At 44.6% G+C, this 27,075-nt stretch overlaps 2 pseudogenes; both read right to left on the reverse strand.

The window, feature by feature from the left end:
• The window catches only part of LOC137384036 (uncharacterized), a 234,460-nt pseudogene extending 228,654 nt beyond the window's left edge, over positions 1-5,806 (reverse strand).
• A 303-nt stretch (positions 5,807-6,109) lies between these two features.
• On the reverse strand, positions 6,110-19,625 carry LOC137384037 (uncharacterized; annotated as a pseudogene).
• Positions 19,626-27,075: the final 7,450 nt, after the last annotated feature.

Genomic DNA, 27,075 nt, shown 5'->3' on the forward strand with positions numbered 1-27,075 from the left:
GGAAACAAAGAATAGTGGTGAACAGTTATTTTTTGCACTGGAGGAAGGTATATATACTGGAGTGCCCCAGGAATTGGTATTAGGACCATTGCTTTCATGATCCACATTAATGTCTTGGACATGTGTGTAAAGAACACAACTTCAAAATTTTCAAGTGACACAAAACTTGGAAGTATAGTGAACTGTGAGGAGGATAAGGGGCTTAAGATCACGATGGTCTTTGGCATGCGGGCCGCCATTTTTTGAACCAAGATTGGCGGCGGTCTCTTAAAACCCAGCGCAGAGTCTGTGGATGGAGTCTATGTGATTGTGCACCTGTACTCACCTTTCCTGACTGTTTAGGTCATTAATGTGTATCTGCACTGAACACAGGAACATAGTATGAGCCCCTGCTGCTGACCTCAAGCATGTTGAATTGATGCCAGCAGCAAGTGAAAGATGATCATGTGTATAGTTATCAATTAAAATGTTCTTACTGCGACATTTCTAATTCATGTCTTTGCTCCCCCACAGGGCATTCAAGAGTCCACAGGAGGTGCTCTAGGAAGACAAATCCCCAGAGGAGGTCACTCCCTCTGAGGGTGAACAGTCACAGCACTCACCCAGACCGTGCATCAGCTCAGATCCTCACACTGTGGTGGGACCATGGAATAAAAGGAGAGTGGCAGCATGGATAAGAAATTGATTAAATGACAGGAAACAGAGTGGAATAAAGGGTTCTTTTTCAGACTGGAGGAAGGTATACAGTGATGATCCTCAGCGGGTGGTACTAGAACCAATGCTTTTCTTGATCTATGTTAATGACTTGGACATGGGTGTAAAGAGCACAATTTCAAAATTTGCAAATGCCACAAGACTTGTGAACTGTGAGGAGGATAGTGATAAACTTCAAGTGGACCTAGAGAGGTTGGTGGAATGAGCAACACGAGGCAGATGAAATTTAATACAGAGAGGTGTGAAGTGATACATTTTGGTAGGAAGAACTAGGAGAGGCAATATAAAATAAAAGATACAATTCTAAAGAGATGCAGGAGCAGAGGGACCTTGGGTTCGATGTGCACAAATCATTGAAGGTGGGAGAGCAGATTGAGCAACCAGATAATATGTATATGAGATTGTTGGCTTTATAAATAGAGGCATAGAGTACAAATGCAAGGAAGTTATAGTGAACCTTTATTAAAACACTGGTTCAGCTGCAACTGGAATATTCTGTCTAATTCTAGGCACCACACTATAGGAAGGATTAGAGAAGGGTTCAGAAAAAATGTATGAGAATAATCCCAGGGATGAAGGATTCCAGTTACATGGCTAGATTGGTGAAGTTGGGCTGTTCTCCTTAGAGAAAAGAAGGTTGAGCGGAGATTTGATAGAGGTCTTCAAAATCATGATGGATCTGGACAGAGTACATTGGAAGATACTCAACACTATCCAGGATAAAGCAACTTGTTTGACTGACACCTAATCCACCATCTTAAACAAGGTGATCCTTCATACCAATGCTATAATGGATCAGTGCACTACAACAGGTAGTTTGATGAGAACGATGTCAAGTAGGATTTTCCCTTGTGTTGGTTCTCTCACCAACTTCCTCATACCCAATCAGGCAGCTATGTCCTTCGGAATTTAACCAGCTCAGTTAACAGTGGTACTACCACTTTAGGTGATGAACATTGAAGTTCTCTCGCTCAGAGTACTTTCAGTGTCCTTGTTATATTCAGTGATTCTTCCAAGTGGTGTTCAACATGGATGACTTCTTATTCCTTGATAGAGGGTGGTAGGTGACAATTAGCAGAAGATTCCTTTGCCCATGTTTGGCCTGTTGCTTTAAGACTTCATGTGGTCCGCAGTGAATGTTGAGGACTCTCGGGCCAGTCTCTCCTGAGTGTATACTCCAATTCCGTTGCCTCTGGTGGATCAATCCTGTCATTGGTTCAGAACATTCTCAGGGATAGTGATCCAGAAGTCTGGAACATTAGCTGAAACGTATGATTCTGTGAGTGTCACAATGTCAGGCTGTTGCTTGACTGGGTCTGTGGGACAACTCTCCTAATTTTGGAAAAGTCCCCAGATGTTCATGAAGAGGGCTTTGCAGTGTCGCCTTGGTTGAGTACTGTCATGCAGGCCCCCACCTGCCAGGAATGAAGCACGTTGGTTTTGTCATACGAACATTGATTTTGAACTGTTGCTGGAGCAAGGAAATGACTTCTTGTTCAGATCAGCCGTGGCTGGAAAGAACATTTGCATAGTAACAGATGATGCTTATGTAGAGAAAGGAGCAGCCCCTGACACATTCAACCCACAATGGATGCTGATCACCGGACAGTGAGGAGGTGGGGAAGCGCATTCTAGGGGCTACTGGGACGATGCAATCCACAGGGGCCAGGACTGGTTGGACTAGCTGGTCACATGACTAACTGGCTGTTCCAGGGTTTTTTGAAGTAGCCACAGAGAGTTTGAACTCAGAAAGATTGTTTTCTCCTGGACTGAGAAGATTTCTGCTGTCTGCTCCCATCTTTTTCTCACGGAACTCCAAATCCACTGAAGACACATAAACCCCAACAGAGAAACGTCTCCAACAGCAAACAAGGTTTAAAAAGAATACTGGACCCCAACGAAGAGCAAGATCTACCAACAATCAAGGACTCTACAGTGAGCTCAAAGAACCGTAACAAAAACTGTCTTCAGAGATTGCCTCAAACTTTTCCACTTTATTTTCTTCTGCTCTTTTCTGTCTCTATCTGCATGTGTATATTGCGTATGCATGCTAGCTTGGGCGTGTCGTGTATCGTAGCTGTTAACTGAATTAGAGCTTAAGTTTAAGTTTAGTAAATTTCAACCTTTCTTCTTTAAGCCTAAGAAAACCTGTTGGTGCTGGTTTCTTTGCCTTATTATTGGAAGTTAGTGAACAAGGATTCACTAAGGGGGGAGCTAAAAAAACCCAGTGTGTTTAAAATTAAACCCTGTTACGACAAGACCAGGTAAAGGCTGAGAGGGAAACCTAGAACCCTTTCTCCTCAGGCGGTAACAGAAATTTGGGGGCTCATCCGGGAATTTACCCACAGACAACCAAGGGAAATTGGAACTGGGAAGCCAAATTGTTCCCAATCAAAAAACAGCAAGATTTAAATAACATGTCTGCAACTGAATCTAGTAACTCCCCAAGCCAGGGTGAAGTGACTTGGGATAAGTTAAAAGCACATACGGAGGAGCTGAGAAAAATGGCTGAGGAGTGTAGGATCACGGTACGTGACAAGGCTAGGAAGTCTGAACTCCGAAGACTAGAGGCCAACCATTTATCCCTTGAATCTGAAGAAGCAGAAACAGGGCTAGAAGCAGACTCTGACTGGGTATTGTTAGCAAAGAAACAATTGGAACAGAGGAAACTTGAATTTGAGGTAAGGGTTAGAGAAAGAGAGAGGCAGGAGAGGGAGAAAGAAAGAGCCTTCCAGAAGGAACATAAGAGAGAGAAAGACAAGAGAAGGAACAGGAAAGAGAGGAGAGAGAGAGAGAAAGAACATTCTGGAAAGAATGCGAAGAAAGAGAGCTGAAGCAGCTTGAGTTAATGAGGGGGCGACAGAGTAACACCAGTGAAAGCACATCTAATATGGAGGAGCGTAATTCAGGGCTAGGTACAGAATTGTTAAACCTAGCTCAACTAACCCCAAACAAATGAGGAAGATGTAGAAGGTTTTTTTGTGTTCTTTGAGAAACTGGCAAGGCAGTTAAAATGGCCAGCAGAGACCTGGCCTCTTTTACTACAAAGCAAGCTAACCAGAAAAGCCCATGAGGTATATTCCCTGTTGTCAGATGAGAGTTCATCAAATTATGAACTGACCAAAAATGCTATCCTCGGGGCGTATGAAGTAGTACCCGAAGCCTATCGCCAAAAGTTTAAGTCCTCAAAAAGCAAGCTAATCAAACTTATCTGGAGTTTGAAAGAAGCAAGCTGGCTTTTGTCCTGGGAGAGAAAGGAAATCAGGAGACACAGGGGGCCCTCCTCTAGCCAAAAAGGAAAGTGCTGTGAACAAGAGTGAGGCCCAGAGACCTGTGTGCTTCCATTGTAATAAAGCAGGGCATTTAAAAGCTGACTGCTGGAAACTAAAGGGAAAACCGGTAGGGTTAATCAGGGCACACCCACTCAGTGAAGACGGAACCCTGATGGAAAGCACAGCAGAACAAGCTGTGGCTTTAACTGCAGTAAGAGTGAGACCCAGGAAGCTTATGGCTGTAAGTGCAAGAAAAGCTAATAAGATTCCTGAAGGTTATAGGGGTATTGTGTTTGAAAGAAAAGTAACCCCATACCCCAAGAGTGGGGCAAGCAAGCTCATAGTAACTCTCCGGGTCATAACAATATGCTTTAGTCATACCTTGTACTTAGGTGGAAACAGGATGGTCCATCCAGTTATATACTTCTTAGACTTTCTCACAGCCATTTGCAACTGAATGGCATGCAAGGCCGTTTCAGAGGGCAGTTAAGAGTCAACCACATGGCTGTGAATCCAGAGTCACTCACAGGCCATACCAGGTAACAACAGCTGATTTCCCTCCCTAAAGGGCATTAAAGCAGTTGGGTTTTGATGAAAATCCGATGCTTTCATGGTCACATGGCTGATATTAGATTTTTAATTCCAGATTTTTTTAATTAATTGAATTTAAATTCCCCAGCAGTCTGTGGAATTTGAACTCTTGTCTCTGGGTCATTAATCCAGGCCTTTGAATTACTAAGGGATATGGGGATAGTGTGGGAAAATGTCATTGAGGCACAAGATCAACCATGGTCCAGTTGCATAGTGGAGCAGGCTCTAGGGGCCAAATGGCCTATTCCTGCTCCTATTTCCTATGCTCCAATGTTGCGATGTAACATGACTACTATGGTATGTGACCTCTGCCAACTACCTGACAGACTCTGCACTGCTGTGGAGCCTCGGGATATTGGAGCTGTCATGTTTCTCCCAGAAAAAACATTGACCAGACATTTCAGTAAAGAGTAATAAAGTAAATCACTGAGAAATGTACTGTAAGATATTTGTAGTTCTACAGCAAACACTAGATCAAGGCCAGGTAGTTCAATACCACAGTTGTACCATCCTGCATCTGCTGAACGAAGATCATTCATAATAACAACAAATATTCCTTGTGTCTTGCTATCAGTAATTGATATTATTCCTTGATGTCCATCTTGCTCATTTGTTTTTATGAAAACTGAACTCTGGTTGCTCCAATATTTTATGTATGACTGATACCATTTGCCACAGTCACAATCTATTGTGATCGCTCTTCCCAAAACTCCTGTTACTTTCTTTTTTGCACACAATGCACCTGAAACTGAGGAGACAACATTTCAGAATTGAACAAGAATAACTGTTGAACACAAACAGATACATTTTTATAAGTGTTACCACTGTGTACTGAGGAATCTTGCCACAATATTGATTATTACATTGAATTCCTTCTACTTTGTGATGAAGGAAAACATTAAAATTGTGCCTATCACGGCCTCAGGATGTGCCAATGATTTATTTTTGATATAAAGCATAGTCAGCTTTGCTATTGCGTCAGTTGTGGCTCAGTGTTAATGCTCACATCTCTGGTGTTAGTAGATTGTGTGTCCACTCCGAAGACCTGTGCTCATAATCTAAGCTGGCACTCAACGCTGCAAGACTGAGGGAGTGCTGCACTGTTGGCGGTACTATCTTTCAAATGAGATATTAACCTGAGACATGTCTGCCCTCTTGGTTGGATGTAAAAGCTCACATGGCACTAATTCGAAGAACAAGGGATTACTCCCCAGAGTCCTGACGAACATTTATCCCTCAACCAACAACTTCCAGACAACAGATTATGTGATCGTTATAACTTTGCTGTTTGTGGGAATTTGCTGTTTGTAAATTGGCTGCTGAGCTTTCTACAACAGTGGCAGAAATTCAGATAAATAATTGGATGAGCAGCACTTTAGAACTTCCTGAAGTTGTGAAAGGCATGAATCAAATGCAATTCCATATTGTTCCTAATTTCTTAGAGGGACTGAAGATACATGATCAGTGTCAGTTTGGATAGAGATTAAACAAATTCATTAATTAAACGCATTTTTTTGGTTTCAATTTATCACTTAACTATCACCAATGCTGCTGATTTGTGTCAGATAACTGCAGTTCGTTCCCGATCTGTTGAAGAGTGACACATGAACCATTTCACTGAATTTTTCTCCCTGATTATTTGAGAATGTGCAGTAATATTGATGTTGCTGCTTGAAGGATTGACAATGTAGATCCAGTTTATTGGTGTCAAAGAGCTTTAAATCTTCAAATGGGGTCTTCTCACGCCATGCGTACTGAATGGGAAGGGATCCCCAGACAGACTCACAGGAGATGGACACTGAGCCCCCAGAACATGAGAGATTTGGTGGTACTAAAAATCTAAGTACAGGAACAGACACAGATTCTGTGGGAAAGAAACAAACATTCTGATACTGACTGAACATCTAAAAATCAAATACTCTCCAATTTTCAGCACTTCTGTATCTAAACCAGGGCCTGTCATGTTGGAATCTGTCTAGCACATGTACCTCTCCATATTTCTCCATCTTCCTCATAGCCTGAACTACCATGTCTACCATTGTATCAGAACATAGCAGCGCTGCAGATCAGGACAGCAGCAATGATACTGAGGATGTGGCTAACAATCAGGTGAACAATTTCTCAGGTAACCAGCCTCCAATGCTGTTTCAATATTTGACTCTTGAAAGTGAATGAGTTGGAAAGAGTCCTAGAAAAGCACAGCAGAAAATGAGGGCAAAGAATGGGAAGTTATCTGTTACAAGTTGTGTGGCTTTAGATAGAGAGTGCAATTGCAATTAGTTTAATTTAACTGCAGCTGGAAAGAAATCCTTTGGCCCTGAAATTTATGGGGTATGGGGAGGGAGTATGTGGTCAGGAAACCCAGAAATGCTGGGGAGGTGGAGGTTGTCCCAAACGTAATGGCAGAACCTCACCAGAATTCATTTTCTCCATTTCTTGCCCAGCACTGAGCCAGATTGAGAACTGATCAGCTGCCGAGTGTGAAAACCTGCTGTGGAAGGTTGGGGGAGTGGGGGGTTGCGAGGATTTGGAATGTGGCAGCAAGGAGGGAAAGAGGGAAGGAGAGATCGCTGTGGGTTTGACCAATTGCAGTGTGGGACAGATTGCAGCAGGTGGTTTGTTTGGGGGCTGGGGTGAAGCTCTCCTGCTCCTTCTGGCCCACAAGCAGTGCTGGAAAAACATTTACCTGCTGTTCCTGAGGAGGATATTTTTTCACCCAGAGAGATGTCGCGGTCTGGAACTCACTGCCTGAAAGAGTAGTAGAGACAGAAACAATCATCACATTTAAAAACACTTGGATATGCACTTGAAGTGCCGTAACCTACGGGCATGAACCAAGAGCTGGAAAGGGGAATTAGACAGAATAGCTCTTTCTCAGCCACCATGGACATGATGGGCCGAATGCCCTCCTACTGGTCCTTAAATCTTTCCATGTTTCTATGTTTAAATAGAAGGATGGGTGCATGTGAAAGTTAACTGGGCATAGGGAGTGATCTGATGCTGTGGGTTTGACAAGATCAAGTGTGGGGAATGGAATCTATGTGTTTCATTACCTGTAATGACCTTTAGGTCATTAATATGTATTACTGAAAATGTTCTTACTGCAACATTTCTAATTCATGTCTTTATTCTTCCACAGGGCCTTCAAGTGCCTCACAGGAGGTGCTATAGGAAGACGAATCCCAAGAGGAGGTCACGCCGTCTGAGGGTGAACAGTCACAGCACTCATACAGACCGTGCCACAAAACTTGGAACTCTAGTGACCTATGAGGGAAATAGTGTTAGACTTGAAGAGGACATAGACAGGCTGGTGGAATGGGCGGACATGTGGCCTATACAACGTAATGCAGAGAAGTGGCAAGTAATTCACTTTGGTAGGAAGAATAAGCCAAGACAATAGAAACAAAAATGATGCAATTCTGAAGTGGGTGCAAGAACTGAGAGTCCTGGGGGTTTACGTGCATAAATTGTTGAAGGTGACAGGGCAGATTGAGAAAGTGCTTAAAAAGGCATATGGGACCCTTTGCTTTATAAATAAGGGCACAGAGTACAATAGCAAGACAGTTATGATGAACCTTTATAAAATACATGTTCAGCCTCAACTGGAGTATTGTGTCCAATTCCGGACACCGTACTTTAGGAAGGATGTGAAGGCTTTTGAGAGGGTGCAGAAAAGAATTGCAGGAATGATTCCAGGGATGAGGGAGTTCAGCTACTTGGATAGATTGGAGAAGCCGGGGTTGTTCTACTTGGAGAAGAGAGGTTGCGAGGCAATTTGATGGATGTGTTCAAAATCATGAGAAGTCTAGACAGAGTAGATAGAAAGAAACTATTCTCATTGGCGGAAGGGTCAAGATTCAAAGGTCATAGATTTAAAGTGATTGGCAAAAGAACCAAATGGCGACACGAGGAAAAATGTCTTTATGTAGTAAGTGGTTATGATCTGGAATGCACCGCCTGAAAGGGTGGTGGAGGAAGATTCAATCATGCCTTTCAAATGGGAATTGCATAGGCACTCAAAGGAAAAAGTCTGCAGGGCTACAGGAAAAGGGTGAGGAAGAGGGACTAACTAAGTTGCATTTACAGAGTGTTGACATGGGCTTAACAAACAGAATGGCCTCCTTCAGTGGCATAACCATTCTATGTTTCTATGGGCTGGATTTTATGGGCTCCCCAAGGCAGGGTCAGAGGTGGAGTGTCCCATAGAATAGCAACAGGTGGCGGGGGGTAGAAGGCCCATCGCCTCCCTATCACCAGGAAATTTTTCCAGGGTTGGGATAGGTTGACAGTGGCCTTACCGCCAAAGGCCAATTGAGGCCATTAAGTGGCCAATTAAGTGCCTCTTCCCACCAACACTGGGTTCTAATGAGCGACAGGATGGGGCGGGGGGGGCCTACGCCAAGTGGGGAGGGTGCCTTGTAAAATGAGGCCTTGTGGGGGCAGTCCCTTCTTCATGGGCCATCGATGACCCACAGAGGACCTCCGCAGGCAAAACCTATAACTCCATGGCCCACCTACCCTGGACTTAGTGCCCACCCTCCCACCCCACCCTGGGCCTGGGTCCAAGGGCTCTGCAGTATGGGCAGTGGCCATCTTTCCTGGTGGTGCTGCTGCTACTGCTGAGTTGCCAGTCCCATGACTGTCCGGCAGCTCTTGGAGCAGGATCCCCGTCTTTGAAGGGATGGGGATTCCGGTGCGGGATGCATGGGCATTAAAAGAGCGGAGGATCGCTCTGGGAGGATATGAAAGGCCATCGTAGGGCTCCCTCTGCCTTCTCAGCCTGGCTCCAGGAGCTCTGCCTCCTCCACAAAATCCAGCCCTATGATTCCAACAGTAAGGCAGATAGTTGTGTTCTCACCTGGCGACTTGCACATCATAAGTGAACAGGAGTGGATGGTGAATGCAGGGACTGCAGTGGGGAGTCTGCATTGGGGGCCATAGGACACTGAAGGCTTTGTTCAGCTGGATGCAGATGCTGCACCCAAGGGGCCGTTGATGAACAGGATGTTCCTGGGGCAGCAGCAAAGAATGTGTGGTGTACAGGCAGGCTTTCAAGTTGCACTGTGCATGCTCACAGAGAGATTGGAGGAGTCCATCTCAAGTGTGAGTGGCATTATGTCACAAGCCTTTGCAATGATATCTTCATCCAATGAAAGAGTAGCCTCCTGCATGGAGCAACAAATGTGGCAATCACACGAATAGGATAAATCACCCCCTCGCATTGACCATTCATCCTCCCACTGATCTCCAGCAAGGTGTTCTCCAGTGGGTGAGCCATGGGAGGGGTAATGGTGAAAGGAGACATGGATGTGGGGACTTGGTTCAAAGTGTTTTAACTTCTCACCTGTTGCCCTTCATCCCACATCATTCAGTACCCCACCTGTTGCCTCATGTCTGATGGACAAGTCTGGCCCTGCATAGGTGCAGGCAGAACAGATTTTGCCAGGGCCCTCATAGACTCCAAAACCCAGAGGACACCAGCTAAGAGCATCTCAGCAGTCAGAGCAGGGATCTTAGCGGCCCACCCCTACCTCTGCTGACACCACAGGGGTTGCATCATGTAGAAGTGCACAGAAAAGGAAGAATAACAATTTTTAGTTGCACAAGTGTATGCACATGGCTGTTTGTGAACATTTTTATATTGTTAAGTGAGCCCCCTGCTACACTGGTGTTCCGATGTGTTATGGAAACGTATCCTATGCCTGTACACCCTGTGTTGCAGGGACAACCTCCTGTGAGCTAAGGTCCAAGATAAAACAGGATAAGCGGCACTCGCACTGATCTGATAGATAACATGGGCAAAGTGCAGAGCAGACGTCAAAACCTCCACAGTTGTGAAAATAACATCTCAGCACAAATACTGTGAACAAACCCTCTCACACAATCAGACAAGAAATCAGCTGTCAGGTTTCTGTACTTATTGGTGTTTCCTAGTCCTGTGTTCAGCCTCCTCAATTCCCAATGTCTTCTCACCTTGCTTTCACTGGCAAGTTCCAGGAAGCCTGGGAGACCCGTGCACCCACAGTTAATTTCCAAAGTTCATGTAACATTACACAAAATGATCCATTAACATCCTGAAATTGACAACAGCATCTCTGAAGGAGTTTGCTCACACACAGACTGACACGCTCCATTGTTAGTCCAATAATATTTTAAATTCTTGGTCAGAAAGTTGGACAGGCCATGAATTGGGTGTGCGTAACACGAGTCGGATTTCCCGACCTCTGCCCGTTACCTGTCAGACTCTGCACTGCTGCAGAGCCTTGGGATATCGGAGCTGTCATGTTTCTCCCAGATAAAACCTATTGATCAGATATTTCAGTGGAGAGTAATAAGAAAATCACTGGCAGATGTACCGTAAGATATTTGTAGATGTACAGGATATAATTGATCAGCGTCACGTTTATCAATGCCACAGCTGTACCATCCTGTATCCTCAGTGTGAAGATACTTCATTGTAACAACAAATTTTCCTTGTGTCTTGTTATCTGTGATTGATATTCTTCCTCGCTGTCCACCTGACTCATCTGTTTTCACTGAATATGAACAGTGGTGAGTCCAGCCATGACACTAATATTTCATGTTTGTCTGGTAATATCTGTGGTCGTGACAATCTATTGTGATCGCTCTTCTCACAATTCCAGTTACTTTCCTTTGTGCCAACAATGCACCTGTAATGGAGGAGACAACATTTCAGAAATTGAACAGGAAATAACTGCTTATTACAAACAGATACATTAGCATAAGAGTTACCACTGTGTACAGAGCAATCTCTCCACTGTATCTACTAATGTGTTGAATTCCTTCTAATTTGGGAGAAAAAACCTTAATATTGTGCTCTATCACAGCTTCAGAATGTGCCAAAACACTTCTCAGCCAATAATTTACTTTTGAAGTACAGTCACTATTGCGATTGTGTTCACTGGGGCGCAGTGTCAGCACTCTCTCCTCTGGGTTAGTAGATTGTATGTTCGAGTCCCACTCCAGAGACCCAAGCTTAAAATCTACAATGACATTCCAGTGTAGTACTGAGGGACATGCTGTCTTTTAGATGAGATGTTACACAGAGACCCTATCTGCCCCTCAGGTGCAAATGTTGGCACAGCCCTTTTTCAAAGCAGAGCAATGGAGTTTTCCTTGGTGCTATGGTCAGTATTTGTCCCTCAACCAACAATCACAAAAAAAAGCTGATTTGTTCATTATTATGTTTCTTTTTGTGGGTTCTTACTGTGCACAAATTGGCCGCCACTTTTTCAATGTTACAACAGTTACAATACCTTAAATGAGTAATTGGCTGTAAAGCACTTTGAGATGTTTTGTGGTCTTAAATGGCGGTAAATAAATACACGACCTTCTTTCTAACAGCAACAACTTAAATTTGAGTTGCTTCTCAATTCATTCAGCAACATGGGAAATGCCAAATTAATTTCCATCCCCTCAACTTTGTTGGGTGCAACTGGTACAGCAGCAGGATTTGGAGAAGGAAGGTTAACATGTTTCATGCAGCCAAGAACGTAGAAAGGAAGAGGATTGCGGTTCAGCAAGGAAAGATTCAGGAACTTGGAGATAGGTCAATGAGTAGAACCTTGAGGGTAGTAAAGACAGGATTATTCCCAGTGCACATGGCCATCCATATAAGAATAGTAAGATAATATAAGTAATTGTCTGGCTGGAGAGATGCTTCAAACGAAAATGGTTCATATTCTTGTCACATTGGTGCCAGTTCTGGAAGAGGAGCAGTCTGTAGAGGACGGGAGGATTTTACTTGAACATTTATTAGACCAATGGCCTTGCTTGGAGAGGAACGCGTGTTGTGGGGAAAGAGTTTACACTAAAATGACAGGAGGAGGGATTAAAAACAAGATGAAGAGCCAGAGAGAAAAGCAGAAATGACAAAGGTTATAGGAAAGATTAAAGAGGGTCAGTGGAGAGATAAAAGAGATCAGATAGGAGAAGGAAGTATTGAAAAGAGGAAGATAGCCAAACAGACAGAGGCACCCATCAGTCAAATGTACACAATACATAAAGTATTCTGTGTAAAATGAGTAAGCTAGAGGCACAAATATTTGTGGGGAGATTTGATGTAATAGAATGAACAGAGTTGTGGTTTAGAGTAGGCTGTACTGGGAGCTTAACATTGCTGGTTACAAAATAGATTCATAATACCCCTTTGGTAGCAAAAATAAAAAATAGAATATTTTTCAAAAAGTGAGAGATTGGGAAATGTTTGCATTCAGAGGGACCTGGATATCCTTGTAAATCAAACACAAAACGTCAACACGCAGGTACAGCCAACAATTAGGAAGGCAAATGATATGATAACTTTTGTTACAACAGGATTGGTGTGTAAGACTAAATAAGTCTTTCTAGAATTATACAGAGGATTGTGAGGCCTGGAGTACTGTGAACAGTTTTGGTCTTCTTACCTACAGAAGGACATACTTCCTCTAGAAGGAGTGCAATGATGGTTCACTAGACTTGTTCCTGGGATGAAGAGATTGACCTACGAGGAGCGATTGAATGGACTAGGCCGATATTCCCTGGTGTTTAGAACAATGAGTGGTGATCAAATTGGAACATATAAAATTCTTAAGGGGCTTGACAGGGTAGATGACAGGGTAGATGCTGAGAAAATGTTTCTCCTGGCTGGGAATCTAGAACACATTGTTTCTCAGAATAAGGGATTGGATATTTAGGACTGAAGTGAGGAGAAATTTCTTCACTCAAAGGGTTATGAAACTTTGGAATTCTCTACCCCAGGGAGCTGTAGATGCTCAGTCGTTGAATATATTCAAAACAGAGGTTGATAGATTTTTGGGTACTAAAGGAATTAAGGGATATGGAGGATAGTTCGAGAAGGTGAAGTTCAGGTAGGAAATCAACCATGATCTTGTTGAACAGCAGAGCAGGTTCAAAGGGCCGAATAGCTGACTCCTGAACCTATTTTTACCATCTTATGTAAAAGGAGTGTTGGAAGTATTAATCACAATTTCCATTACAGCATAATATTATTAGGTTAATATGGGGTGGGAGTAAAAAGCTAAATCTATTGATTAAAGTTAGAGTGAGAAGAAAATGTTACTGATTGGAAGAGCGATATAGATCAATTGTCTGTCAGTGAGGAACAGTGTCACTGACAGAGCCTCATAAAACAATATTGCATCAGCTGTACTTTAAATGACAGAAGCAATCACAAACTCAAGACATGTTCTGTTTGAAGGATTATTACTTCAGATTATTTAATCTTTACAGATTAAAACAGGTTACATTTACATTTTAATTAAACTAGCCGTATAGCTTTTTTAAAAGTTAAATGAACCCTTTATTTTCCATTCACAACTAATAATGCAGTTTAGTATATGTTGGTAACTATTTCTGTGATTCAATAGTATGGTCAAAATGAGATACAAGACTTTACACAAATATTATTCATTTATTTTTACTAAGTATTTTGTGCCTTTACACGTCTCCAAGTAGAAACTCTACACTAGACTGAAACTAACACTGATTATCTGAAGATCTAGCTCTGGCTGTTACTCACCGGGTAGGGAACAAATGAGAAGAATCAGAATCCACAATGTTTTATTCACAAAGATCAGATCAGCATTTGTCGCAGTCACCCAGTTCTTCATTCTCATATTGAAATATGTATCTAGTATAAATGATGCGAGGAATTTAAATGAGGAAGAAGATAGTAGCAAGCCAGGTCCCACACAATTCCACCCTTTATGTACCTCCAGAGTAGAGGTCACAGTTGACCATTACTGACACTGGCTGTTCCAGCTTTATGCTGTTTATTAACTGCAGATGTTCTTGCAGCAGACGGCACAGCTCTGCATTTGTCTCTTTGATGACTTGAAGACAATTGCTGCCAGGAGCGTGCTGCGATGTCTGCAGATATGGTTGTTGACTTCTTGGGAGGTGTTAGCAAGCAGGCTGTGCTTGTTACTGAATCACCCTGGCATGTTTTATTTACTGTATTTCAGTTCCGAAGAAGGGTCACTGACCCGAAACGTTAACTCTACTTCTCTTTCCACAGATGCTGCCAGACCTGCTGAGTGGTTCCAGCATTTCTTGTTTTTATTTCAGATTTCCAGCATCTGCAGTATTTTGCTTTTATTTTATTTCCTGTACTATTGCTGAAAACATATTAGCCCAGAATTAGCTGGAAATATAATGGCGTGTGAATGACACATGCTTTTATTAGTGTGAAAATCAGCCAGCGACTTGTTCTGATTTAGAGATACCTCATGAATTACAACACACTACATGTTACTGGTTGATCTGTACTGCCATTGTCGTCAGCTTCGTGCAAATGGCAACTCACCCTTAACCTCCCCATGACCCTGATGAAGGTGTTGCATTTGCCCAGTAATTACCCCTTAAACCCGCCACAGAACGTTGAGTCTAGTAATTAATAGGATAAGTAACCTTTTAACAATGTGATAATTGGTAATGACTGACAATCAACCTCAGTGGCCCAGAATGTGAACAATTAAAAGTGTTTCACTCCTTCAGGTATTGAATTATTGACCCAAATTTTCCCTGGACAGTAATGACGAGGCAAGCAACTCTCACTGTTATTATGGAGTAAAGGAGACAGCAACTTCCAGAGCGCACACACGTGCAGCTAAATGCGGAAGCTGTGGTCCTAATTACGCCGCTCCTCCACATGCTGCACTCTGTTGATACCTTGTAGATAGACTCGGAAGTGAAATTAATGTAAGGCCATGATGTAGTGACACTTACTTACACATTGCACGTGCAGCTCTGGCTCAGTTGGTATCACTCTCACTCTGGAGCCTCAAGGATTTGGGTTCCAGTCAGTCTAGGACTTGAGCACAACAATTAATACTGTCACTTGAGGGAGGGTTGCAGTGGCTGCCTTTTGGATGAGATGTTAAACTGAGACCCTGTCTGCCCTCTCAACTGGAGCTAAAAGACCCTGTGGTGTTACTGTGAAAGAGAGTGGGGGTGTTACCTCTGGCATAGAAACAGAAAGTGCTGGAAATACACAGCAGGTCCGGCAGCATCTGTGGAGAGAGAAAGAGAGTTAACGTTTCAGGTCAGTGACCTTTCATTCGAACTTCTTTGGCTCAGTATCAATTTTCATCTGATTATATTCCCGTGAAGCACCTTGGTATGTAATGCTATGTTAAAGGTGTTATATCAATGTAAGGAATTGCTGTTGTTGTCGATCCCACTTGCGAGCCAACATTAATCAATTAAAATGCTTCTCAAACTGCTGCTGTTGTCAATAAGAGGTCCAGCCCTTTAAGTTTTGTTGAAAGTGAAGTATTTATCCATCTGTACCAGATTACCTTCAGAGGCCTAAATTTTCCTGCTGGTTTCAATGGTTGGGAATTTTTTGTTGTGCCTAGAATACTATGAGTGAATGTTCCATCCGAAATGAACACAAAAGATCTGGACTCTGAAAATTATGCGTTTTCAAACTTGTTGCAGCTTGCAGTGGTCATGGTGGTTTGAAACTGCCAAAAGAAATGTGTTGATAGTCTCAGGGTTGATGTGCAACAGAAACCGGTGAATGGACAATGACAGTAGATGCTAGTTACTGCATGAAGGGCTGTTTGTAGCTGGGAGAAGAAGAACTGCACTTTTACAGGGCCTTTTTTGAGAAGCATCATGTATACAGAGCAACCAAGGCTGCTCGGACCTGCGCACCATTCCCATTCCCATTCTGAATCAACAAAGGTCCTCACTCAGCAAATAATGCAGATTCTGTGTTAGTGCTTCATGTGGTTGGAACACTCAGGAGGTGAATTGTCACACTGCCCATCAAAGGGTGGAAATATAATCACTGTTTGCTGTATTCTGCAGAGCACTGCAATAGATTGAAACTTTGCAAATTGATTTAAATTGAGCCACAAGAGAAATCTGAGTAACAAGATGAACTATTAGCATCAACAGGTGGCCAGCCCTTGAATCCAAGGAAACGGCAGCCATTTATCAGGCATAAAATGGAGGGAAAACAAACCAACTCGAAGGCCCGTGTCCTGCACCCGAATCACTCCTGATGTAGAATCATTGAATCTTACAACGCACTTCTGGCATTTTGAAAGAGCAGTTGTGTTTAGTTCCATATCCTCACCTTTTGTCTGTAAGCCTGCAAGTTTCCTGTCTTTTTAAAAATCTTCAACAATGCCCAGGATTTTACAGTCAGTGGTGAAGAAACATCACTCATTGTTCACTACACTGGCAGCTGTCCACAGAGTTTTCATGGGTTTTTGAGCAGCGACATCCTGTCATTGGGTATCTGATCCAATGTGTCACCCTCCGCAGAGGATCTGGGACCTGTATGAGCTGGACAAGAAGCTGGGAGTTAACCAGTCAGATTGAAGAATCCTCACTGAGACACGCAGAATCTAAACCAGGAAGTCTAAACCAGGAATTATAAGTTAGATTTGAATCATGTATAGAAAGCATAATAACGATTGGGGAAGAAAGTTCGGGGAGAGATAAAAGATACAGAAAGTAAACCTAAAAAAAAATTATTTCAGATTAGATTTTTTAAGAAAACTTCAACACTAATTAAATTATGAAGGAATGATACCCCACATTAATAAAATTTAATTTTCAGGGCCAGAGAGGTTATCAGCAGTCATTATAACTATTCATGCCAGTAAAAATTCACTTAACACTTGAATGCACCATCGCTAATTTTTTCTGCTGTGAGCATTGCGTAACTAGTGGGTAGGTACCATAACTTTATGTTCTTATGTTGATTTCAGTGTTGAATCTATCAACATATGAACATATGAATTGGGAGCAGGAGTAGGCTACTCGACCCCTCGAGCCTTTTCCATCATTCAATAAGTTCATGGCTGAACTGATTTCTCCACATTACCACCTACCCCTGATAACCTTCCACCCCCTTGCTTATCAAGAATCTATCTATCTCTGCCTTAAACTTATTCAAAGACTCTGCTTCCACTGCCTTTTGAGGAAGAAAGTTCCAAATACTCACGACCCTCTGAGAGAAAAAATTTCTCCTCATCTCTGTCTTAAATGGGCAACCCCTTATTTTTAAACAGTGACCCCTGGTTCTAGATTCTCCCACATGGGGAAACATCCTTTCCACATCCACCCTGTCAAGACCCCTCAGGATCTTATATGTTTCAATCAAGCCGTCTCTTACTCTTCCAAATTCCAGTGGATACAAACCTAGCCTCTCCAATCTTTCCTCGTAAGATAGCCCGCCCCTTCTAGGTATTAGTCTAGTAAACCTTCTTTGAACTGCTTCCAAAGCTGTTACATCCTTCCTTAAATAAGGAGACCAATGCTATACACAGTACTCATGATGTGGTCTCACCAATGTCCTGTATAGCTGAAGCATAACCTCCCTACTTTTGTATTCAATTCCCCCCGCTTTCCTAATTATGTGCTTTACCTACATACTAACCTTTTGCAATTCATGCACTAGGACACCCAGATCCCTCTGCATCTTAGAGCTCTGCAATCCCTCACCATTTAGATAATATCCTTCTTTGTTATTCTTCCTGCCAAAATGGACAACTTCGCATTTTCCCACATTATACTCCATCTGCCAGATTTTAGCCTTCTCACTTAACCTATCTATATCCCTTTCTAGTCTCCTTATGTCCTCTTCACAACTTACTTTCCAACCTATTTTTGTGTCATCAGCAAATTTAGCAAGCATACCGTCAGTCCCTTCATCTAAGTCATTTATATAAATTGTAAAAAGTTGAGGCCCCAGGACAGATCCCTGTGGCACACCACTCGTTACATCTTGCCAACCAGAAAATGACCCATTTAGGTCTAGTCTCTGTTTCCTGTTAGCTAGCCAATCGTCTATCCATGCCAATATGTTACCCCCTACACCATGAGTTTAGTTTTGCGATAACCTTTGTTGTGGCACCTTATCAAATGCCTTCTGGAAATCTAAGTACAGTACATCCACCGGTTCCCCTTCATCCACTGCACATGTGACTCCCTCAAAGAACTCCAATAAATTGGGGTGGCGTAGCATAGTGGTGTTGTCACTGGACTAGTAATCCAGAGACCCAGGGTATTGCTCTGGGAACATGGGTTCAAATCCCACCACAGCAGAAGGTGGAATTTGAATTCAATTAATAAATCTGGAATTGAAAGCTAGTCTACTGATGGCTATGAAAATTGTTGTAAAAACCCATCTGGTTCACTAATGTCCTTTAGGGAAGGAAATCTGCTGTCCTACCTGGTCTGGCCTACATGTGACTCCAGACCCACAGCAATGTGGCTGACTCTTAAATGCCCTCTGAAATGGCTTAGCAAGCCACTCACTTGTATTAAACCACTACAAAGTCTAAGAAAAAGAATGAAACCAGACAGACCACCCGACATCGGCCTAGGCACCGGAAATGACAATGGCAAACCCAGCTCTGTCGACCCTGAAAAGTCCTTCTTACTAACATCTGGGGGCTTGTGCCAAAGTTGGGAGAGCTGTCCCACAGACTACATACCTTATGGACAATGTCCCAGACACTGCCTTCACCATCCCTGCGTACGTCCTGTCCCACCAGCAGGACAGACCCAGCAGAGGTGGCGGGACAGTGGTACACAGTCTGGAGGGATTCCCCCTGGCAGTCCTCAACATTGACTCCGGACCCCATGAAGTCTCATGGCATCAGGTCAAACATGGGCAAGGAAACCTCCTGCTGATTACCACCTACTGCCCTCCCTCAGCTGATGAATCAGTACTCCTCCATGTTGATCACCACTTGGAGGAAGCACTGAGGATGGCAATGGTGCAGAATGTACTCTGGGTGGGGGACTTCAATATCCATAACCAAACATGACTCAGTAGCACCACTACTGACCGAGCTGGCCGAGTCTTAAAGGGCATAACTGTGAGACTGGGTATGTGGCAGGTGGTGAGGGGAACCAACAAGAGGGAAAAACATACTTGACCTCGTCCTCACCAATCTGCCTGCCGCAGATGCATCTGTCCATGACAGTATTGGTAAGAGTGACCACTGCACAATCCTTTTGGAGACGAATTCCCGCCTTCACGTTGAGGATACCCTCCATCGTATTGTGTGGCACTACCACCGTGCTAAATGGGATAGATTTTGAACAGATTTAACAATGCAAGTCTGGGCATCCATGAGGCGCTGTGGACCATCAGCTGCAGCAGAATTGTACTCAAACACAATCTGTAACCTCATGGCCCAGCATGTCCCCCACTCTACCATTGCCATCAAGACAGGAGACCAACCCTGGTTCAATGAAGAGTGCAGGAGGGCATGCTAGGAGCAGCACCAGGCATACCTCAAAGTGAGGTGTCAACCTGGTGAAGCTACAACCCAGGACTACTTGTGTGAAAAAACTGCAGTATGCAATAGACAGAGCTAAGCAATCCCATAACCAATGGATCAGATCCTAAGCTCTGCAGTCCTGCCACGTCCAGCCGTGAATGATAGTGGGCAATTAAACAACTAACTGGAGGAGGTGGCTCCACAAATATTCCCATCCTCAATGAAGGCGGACCTCACCACATCATTGCAAAAGACAAGGCTGAAGCATTTACAACAATCTTCAGCCAGAAGTGCCGAATTGATGATCCATCTCGGCCTCCTCCTGAAGTCCCCAGTATCACAGATGCCAGAATTCAGCCAATTCGATTCACTCCGCGTGATATCAAGAAACAACTGAAGGCATTGGATACTGCAAAGGCTATAGGCCCTGACAATATTCCGGCAATAGCGCTGAAGACCTGTGCTCCAGAACTTGCCGCGCCCCTAGCATCTTCCCAGCAATGAGGAAAATTGCCCAGGTATGTCTTGTACACAAAAAGCAAGACAAGTCCAACCTAGCCAAATAGCACCCCATCAGTCTACTCTCAATCATCAGTAAAGTTCTGGAAAGTATCATCAACAGTGTGATCAAGCGGCACTTGCTTAGCAATAACTTGCTTAGTCACGCTCAGTTTGGGTTCCGTCAGGGCCACTCAGCTCCTGATCTCATTACAGCCTTGGTTCAAACATGGACAAAACAGCTGAACTCAAGAGGGGAGGTGAGAGTGACTGCTCTTGACATCAAGGCACCATATGATCGAGTATGGCATCAAGGAGCCTTAGCAAAACCGAAGTCAATGGGAACCGGGGGGAAAAACTCTCCACTGGTTGGAATCATACCTAGCGCAAAGGAAGATGGTTGTGGTCGTTGGAGGTCAATCATCTCAGCTCCAGGACATCACTGCAGGAGTTCCTCAGGGTAGTGTCCTAGGCCCAACCATCTTCAGCTGCTTCATCAATGACGTTCCTTCAATCATAAGGTCAGAAGTGGGGATGTTCGCTGATGATTGCACAATGTTCACTATTCTCGACGCCTCAGATACTGAAGCAGTCCGTGTAGAAATGCAGCAAGACCTGGACAATATCCAGGCTTGGGCTGATAAGTGGCAAGTAATATTCGCGCCACACAACTCAAGAGGTAAGGTGAGAGTGACTGCCCGGCAATGACCATCTCCAACAAGAGAGAATCTAACCATCTCCCCTTTACATTCAACGGCATTACCATTGCTGAATCCCCCACTATCAATATCCTAGGGGTTACCATTGACCAGAAACTGAACTGGAGTAGCCATATAAATACCGTGGCTACAAGAGCAAGTTAGAGGCTACGAATTCTGAGGCGAGTAACTCACCTCCTGACTCCCCAAAGCCTGTCCACCATCTACAAGGCACAAGTCAGGAGTGTGATGGAATACTCTCCATTTGCCTGGATGGGTGCAGCTCCAACACTCAAGAAGCTCAACACCATCCGGGACAAAGCAGCCCGCTTGATTGGCACACCATCCACAAACATTCACTCCCTCCACCATCGACGCACAATGACAGCAGTGTGTACCATCCACAAGATGCACTGCAGCAATGCACCGAGGCTCCTTAGACAGCACCTTCCAAACCCGCAACCTCTACCAACTAGAAGGACAAGGGCAACAAATGCATGGGAACACCACCACCTGCAAGTTTTCCTCCAAGTCACACACCATCCTGACTTGGAACTATATCGCCGTTCCTTCACTGTCACTGGGTCAAAATCCTGGAACTCCCTTCCTAACAGCATTGTGGATGTACCTACCTCACATGGGCTGCAGCGGTTCAAGAAGACAGCTCACCACCACCTTCTCAAGGGCAATTAGGGATGGGCAATAAATGCTGGCCTAGCTAGCGATGCCCACATCCCATGAATGAATTGAATGAATGAATGAAAAAACATTTTGGTTAAACATGATTTCCCTTTAACAAAACCATGTTGACTCTGCCTGATTACCTTCAATTTTTCTCAGTGCCCTGCTATAAGGTCTTTAATAAGAGCTTCTAACATTTTCCCTAAGACAGATGTTAAGCTAATTGGCCTGTAGTTTCCTGCTTTCCGACTCCCTCCCTTTTTGAATAAAGGAGTTACATTCACTATTTTCCAGTCTGGTGGAACTTTCCTGACTCGAGGGAATTTTGGAAAATTAAAACTAACACATCAAATATCTCACTAGCCACTTCTTTTAAGACCCTAGGATGAATTCCATCAGGACCCGGGGACATGTCAGCCCGCAGCTCCAACAATTTGTTCAGTACCACTTCTCCGATGATAGTAATTTTCTTGAGTTCCTCCCTCCCTTCCATTTCCTGACTTACAGCTAATTTAGTGAGGAATCGGTGCAGTGCAGCCAATGGGGGAGCAGGGTAACTCGAATCAGCGTCCAGATTTCTGCATTTCACTGCGCATGTGCTGACTCAGGAAATCAGCAACAATCGTCACTTGGTAAAAAGGGTATTAACCCTGTTAATTACTAGACTTAAGTTTCTGTGGTGAGTTTAATGAGTAATTTATGAATGAATGTAGCAACTTCATCAAAGTCACAGGGAGGTTAAGGATGAGCTGCTGGTTTCGCTAAGCTAACGATGGAACAGCACAAATCAGCCAGTAACTTGCAGTGATTCACATTTCGGTAATGTCTTCACAGTCCGACATACTAAGGATTAGCAAATCCTTTTACGCTGGGCTGTATGGTGTGGAGCCCAGGGACAGCACAGCCTCCCAGTCCTTCCTGTCACCTATCATGGAGGTCTTAGATGACAGCATGCGGGAGATTCTGGACAAACTGCTAATTCTGTACGCTGACAAAGGCCGTCAGGTCCTTCGAGACGAGTAAAACACCCGGAAGTGACGGCTTATCGGTTGAGTTGTATTCAGCTCTGTGGGACGGGTCAGCCCGGACCTGCTGGAAGTATACAAGAGTATGCTCCTGGCCGGCAGCATGTCAGAATCCATGAGGAAAGACATCATCACCCTCATCTACAAGCGGAAGGGGGAGAGGGCGGAAATCAGAAATTGGCGGCCCATCTCACTGCTTAATGTTGACTACAAGATTCTGTCCAAAGTCATTGCCAGTCGGGTCAAGTCTGCTCTGGAGTTGGTGATCCACCCAGACCAGACCTGTACTGTACCCGGCAGGAAGATCTCTGATAGTCTCGTGCTACTCAGGGATACGATCGCCTATGTACGGGACAGGGGGGTGGACACCTGACTCATCAGCTTGGACCAGGAGAAGGCTTTTGACAGGATATCACACACATAGAATGATTGATGTGCTCTCCAAAATGGGGTATTGAAGGGAATCCGCAATTGGATCAAACTGCTCTACACAAACATTAGTAGCGCAGTCTCAATCAATGGGTGGGAATCGGAAAGTTTACCAATCCAATCTGGAGTCAGACAGGGCTGTCCTCTCTCCCCTGTCTTGTTTGTTTGCTGTATTGAACCCTGTGCTGAGTCCATTAGGAAGGATACGGGCATAAGAGGGGTGACAATCCCAGGCAGCGGAGGCACTCAGGTCAAAGCCTCCCTGTACATAGATGACGTCGTTGTCTTCTGCTCGGACCCGCGGTCTGTGCGCAGACTGATGAACATCTGCAACCAGTTCAAACTGGCCTCAGGAACCAAAGTTAACCACAGCAACAGTGAGGCCATGTTCTTTGGGAACTGTGCTGACCGATCCTTTGTCCCCTTCACCGTCAGGTCAGACTACCTGAAGGTGCTGGAATATGGTTCGGAGGGGTCGGGGTGTGCGCCAAAACCTGGAAGGAGCAAGTAGCCAGGTTTCACCATAAACTGAGCATGTGGCAGCAGCGATCTCTCTCCATTGTGGGAAGAACCAGGCCATCAGGTGCGAGGCGCTCACGTTCTTGCTGTATGTACCATACCCCACTCCTGCTCCTTGCCAGTCACCCGAGCCATTTTCCGCTCTATCTGGAGATTTAAAATGGACCATGTCCGGAGGGACACGATGTTGAAACCTCTGGATAAAGGGGGAAAAAATGTACCCAACGTCACCCTCATCCTGATGGCCACCTTTGTGTGCGGCTGCATCAAGCTGTGCGTAGAACCCCAGTATGCACACACCAAGTGTCACTACGTGCTGAGGGTCTATCTGTCCTGGTGTTGTGAAGGATGGGCCGGGTCACATTGCCACGGAACGCTCCATCCAGTTGGACCGAGCCATACCACCTATCCTTTGTGGAAAAGTTTGTGCAGAAAAACACCTTTGACCACCAATCCATCAGGCAGTGGTCTGCACGGAATGTCCTTAAGGCCCTACGGGAAAAGGAGATGGTGGATCCTGTTGGATGGTTCCCCGAGCAGACTGCCAAGGTCATTTGGCAGAATGCCTCATCACCAGAACTTTCAAACAAGCACCAAGACGTAGCTTGGCTGGTGGTGAGAAGGGGCCTCCCCGTCAGATCCTTCCTGCACGCTGCCCTCGAGGTGGCTGTGGTGGGGAAGAGACAGTTGCCCACCTCCTTCTGGAATGTGTCTTTGCAAAGCAGGTGTGGCACACAGTGGCACAGTGGTTAGCACCGCAGCCTCACAGCTCCAGGGACCCGGGTTCGATTCTGGGTACTGTCTGTGCGGAGTTTGCAAGTTCTTCCTGTGACCGCGTGGGTTTCCTCCGGGTGCTCCGGTTTCCTCCCACAGCCAAAGACTTGCAGGTTGATAGGTAAATTGGCCATTGTAAATTGCCCCTAGTGTAGGTAGGTGGTAGGGAATATGGGATTACTGCAGGGTTAGTATAAATGGGTGGTTGTTGGTCAGCACAGACAGCTGAAGGGCCTGTTTCAGTGCTGTATCTCTAAATAAATAAAATAAAGAGATGCAGTGGATTTTGTTGAGGTTCATCCCAAACTGCTCTGCAACACAGGAGCCTGTGCTCGAAGGACTGTTCCCAGGGACGCACACTGAGATAAACATCAGCTGCTGCTGGAGGACCATCAATTCGGTGAAAGATGCTCTGTGGTCTGCCCGAAACTTGCTGGTCTTCCAGTGCAAAGAGTTGTCCACGACTGAGTGTTGCAGATTGGCACATTCCAAGAACCAGGACTACGTGCTGAGGGACGCACTTGGGGCAGCCGCTGCAAACGCTCAATGGGGAAAGACCACTGTGTAAGGTCGTCCTGCCATAGTGAACCGAGAGGCTGGAACCTGTGTAAAACCCTTCGGGCTGTATGCACCAAAATATGGTTTTGCTGTGTAATGCAAATATACATTGCATATAAAATGGAACGGAAAGGTTGTGAGACAACTCACATTCTGTATTGAAGAAAACTGATTTCCTTTGCATTTCCTGGAATGTCAACTTGGAACTGTTTTCTAATGTATTTTGTTACAGATTTTTATGAATAAAGTATATTTTTTGGGGGGGGGGGGTGTAGGGGGGAAGCGTTTGTTAACTGCTTCAGCTGTGAATCTAATTTCCATACTCCGAGGCACAGAGGGGTGATTGAATCTTCCTGTCAATCTCAACATTGTCATGAGTCTTTTTAAGTTTGCTTTCCAGCACAGGGGACGTTACCAAAGGGGTCCGCGAGAAGGTTTCAACCATTAAAAAGCTGACGCAAATTAAAGTTGGTAATCGACATCAGTGATCAGACCCAGAGTGGTGCTGCCACCCAGTGGCTTCCACAGAAACTGCTGCTATAATGATATCACATTGAGCATAGTTTCAGTCTCTAGTTTATTCACTTTAACAGATTCCGCAAGTGTTCCTCACCCTGAACTACACAGGGGTAGAAAAAGAATCCTCAGATAATTGCCCTTCAGTGACCTATATGATTGAGTCTGGTGGACAAGGAGAAGCAAATTAAACTGTCACTCAGGTTCATCCATTTATATTGTGCTTCTCGATGTCGCACCTCTCTGCATTTAATGCAAAATGTCCAACACAGAACATCGGGAATTAAAGTCACAGAGTGATGAAAATCTCTCATAAAATTGTTCAATCTCCCAAATATAAAGAAAATTGGAACAAGCCGGCAGTGCCTTCGAATCAATATTAAATGTAATACTTAGGACAGCTCCATCCAGAGAATGGGAACATGTTGATGGAGAGTAAAGCAAGAATACAAACTTCTCAAATCTTTCTAGGAACTGTGATGATTAAAGACACCAACACAGTCACTTAGAGGCAGACACTGTAATGGGGAAGGGACAGCTGAGAGAGAGATCAATGATTCCAACCAGGGCCAAGAAATAAGTTTTTCACTATCATGACTACCACATCATCTCAACGGGTCAGGTCTGGTTTAACTGACACTAACCACATTCATAATGTTGCAGAATATGAAGTTAGTGATGCCAACACAACCAAAGCAGAAACAGAAAAAAATACTGGGTCCAGATGTGGATCCCAAACTCTATTTCCAACACACATATTCCATTGGCCAGTCCGCAGAGAGTTCAGGGGCATGTTGACAGAACCAAGGGTTACGGGCCCCAAATGTGTCCAAGGTTCCCATTGGAAGTTACTCAGCACATCGGGGCAGTTTCCCAGTGTGGAGCACTGGGATGGTTCTCCCTGGTTCAGTCTCCAGGTAATATCTCCAGTGGCGGTCCTCCCAAGTCTCAGAGATTCCCCTCAGAAATTGGTGCAACTGCCTTCAGCGCGGTGGGTGTGATTACACAGGGCCAATGGCAGCGTGTTATCTACCTTGATGTTCTTGATGTTTAAATTCAGTGTCATTTACCAGGCTCACTCACCACCAACTAGGACAGGGGAAATACATGACCCTGTGTCAACGGTTTTAGCAGAGGCCTCCTCATCTAGGGATGGATTCTCCCTCATGGTTTTTGATCATAGCTTGCTTCTACCCAGAGGGCTGAATTTTACCTGCCCCTCGATGCCGCGGATCATGGCACGGGGGCCGGTAAAATTCTACGGGGAGAGGCCCGCCTTGATCTGCGATGTCGAGAAGGGCCCGCCGCAAATTACTGGTGGCGGGGGACCTCAGTGCGGCCACCCACCCCCCCCACCCCCCGCCTGCCGCATGGAGGTGGCACCCCAATTACAATATGTTAAACGGTACTCACCTCTGCAGATTATGCATCCCACCACCTCTACACGGACCTCTCGCTGAATGGGCAGCTGTCACGTGCTGTCCCGTTCACCATTTGAAAAGCTGGTGAGTCCTCAGAGGCAGAA

This window comes from Heterodontus francisci, chromosome 25 (assembly GCF_036365525.1).
Source record: "Heterodontus francisci isolate sHetFra1 chromosome 25, sHetFra1.hap1, whole genome shotgun sequence".
Lineage (NCBI taxonomy): Eukaryota > Metazoa > Chordata > Chondrichthyes > Heterodontiformes > Heterodontidae > Heterodontus > Heterodontus francisci.